Source organism: Pan troglodytes, chromosome 14 (genome assembly GCF_028858775.2).
Source record: "Pan troglodytes isolate AG18354 chromosome 14, NHGRI_mPanTro3-v2.0_pri, whole genome shotgun sequence".
In the NCBI taxonomy this organism is placed as follows: domain Eukaryota; kingdom Metazoa; phylum Chordata; class Mammalia; order Primates; family Hominidae; genus Pan; species Pan troglodytes.
Window position 1 is genome coordinate 22,029,490 of NC_072412.2, and position 2,071 is coordinate 22,031,560.

Here is a 2,071-nt window from a genome sequence, read left to right on the forward strand (position 1 = left end):
TTTGCCCACACCCCTATGTGGCGGGCCCTTCTTACAGTAAAAGAAACTGCAGCACAGCGAAATTAAGCAACTTGCCCCAAATCACGCAGAACTGTGATGCAAACCCAGGTCTAGCTCACTCGTGATCACAGTTCAACATCAGACGATGATGCCAATTTCCAGAACAGCTATGTGACTTTATATAAAATTATTGGGCAAGCGTTCAATTGTAAACATTCGTGAACATAGCTGTTGCACATTAGCTTTCCTATTTTTTTAAAAAATTCAGGACCATGTTTGGTGACATATAAATATCAATATTATATATATCACCAATATACATCTTTGCTTTGCTAAAAGGCTTTTGTGTCTTCAGGATAGTTTACTTGTAAGCCACATGTTTTTATAAATCCGTGGGTGCAACCTGAATAAAACTAATGCCTACCCCGTGGCGATTTTGTGAAGAGTAATGAACTATTATATTCAAAGGGTCCAAGCAGTAGGCACTTACTGAAGGACAGCTAGTTTTATCTATTATTATTCTGCCATTCAGAGAGATACCAAAACTACTCTAAGGCATTTCTCTTCCCTGCACCTAAAAGCAAGGGTGTCATGCTTGAGATAAGCATTCTGATAATGTGTAGGCAAAGTTTCCAGACTTAGTAAAAGCACCTTAATCATGGCTCAAGAGGAGTGACAAGTTACCACCTATTTGCAATTCAAGGAGAATATAAGATAGAGAAGAAAGCAGTGAATGAATTTCATTTGATTAGCAGTAGATTGGACACTCTACTGGTCTTGCCTCTCTACAACCTCTCTTCCACCTGACCTCTAAATGTTGAAGTGCTTCAGGAAATGTCTTAGACCTTCCTCCTTATCTACACTTCCTCTCCAACATGAATCTTGATGGCTCTGCACAAGATACTGAAAAGAGGGAATATTCTTCTGTCTGGGTGGGCAGAGAAGATGACATTAAAAAATCTGAAAGAATAACAGCTGTTGTCCATGCTAGAGAAGTGGTCATTTTCTATCACAAGGGAGAATATCATGCTATAGATATTCGCTGTTACCACTCAGGAGGACCTTTACATTTGGGAGATATAGAGGATTTTGATGGATGACCGTGTATAGTTTGCCGCTGGCATAAGTACAAAATTACTTTGGCAACAGGAGAAGGTCTGTACCAGACTATAAACTCTAAAGATCCATCAGCAAAACCCAAGTAGTGCTCCAAAGGAATAAAGCAAAGGATTCACACAGTGACAGTGGACAATGGGAATATTTATGTGACTCTTTCTAATGAACTAATGACTCTGATTTTTATGCCACTGGATACTTCAAAGTAATTAAGAGTTCTTCTTGATAAAAAATACATAGCAATGAAAAATATTGTGTATGCTTGAAAACATTTTTAGAATAACTCTGCTTCAGTTTTAAAAGGGATGAAATTTTTCAACATAGGCACAACTATTTAAAAATCATATAAATTTGAGAGGTTTAAGAGCACACATACTTAGTATGATATAAGGATTATCATCAGGATCAATAGAATACATTTTATCAAATCCTCTGGATTAATTAGAACCTGAAGGTTATAGGTTTGGGATGTTCTGTTTAAGAAGGATGAAAATAAATTTGGAGTAAACAAAATAAATAATAGGTAAAAATTAAGGTTTAGCAAGAATTTTTTTAATTTTAAAAATTTAATTTTTAAAATAGGAAAAAATCCCTGTTTGATGTAGCAGACTTAATTCTGGAAAAGTTTTAATATATACAAAGTAAACAGACTATATAATGAACTTCCATCACTCAGCTTTAACAGTTATCAGCATTCTTCCATTCTTGTTTTATTTATACCTCTATGGATTCCCTACCTCTCCTATTGGATTGTTATTTTTACATTTTTAGGTAAAGCTTAAATACATTGAAATGTTCACATCTGAACTGTACAACTTTCCCAAATAACATAGCAGATTTTGTATACTTAAAAAATGCCTCCAAAAATGAGATAATTTTACCTGCTGAACTTGAAAATAAGAAACTTAACCACTGTGCTAGACATCAAAACCAAATAAACCTTGGCTTAGTTTCT

At 34.9% G+C, this 2,071-nt stretch overlaps 1 pseudogene; it reads left to right on the forward strand.

Annotated features, from left to right (window-relative positions):
- The first annotated feature begins 676 nt into the window (after positions 1-676).
- Positions 677-1,342, forward strand: LOC744885 (Rieske domain-containing protein-like; annotated as a pseudogene).
- The last annotated feature ends 729 nt before the right edge of the window (positions 1,343-2,071 follow it).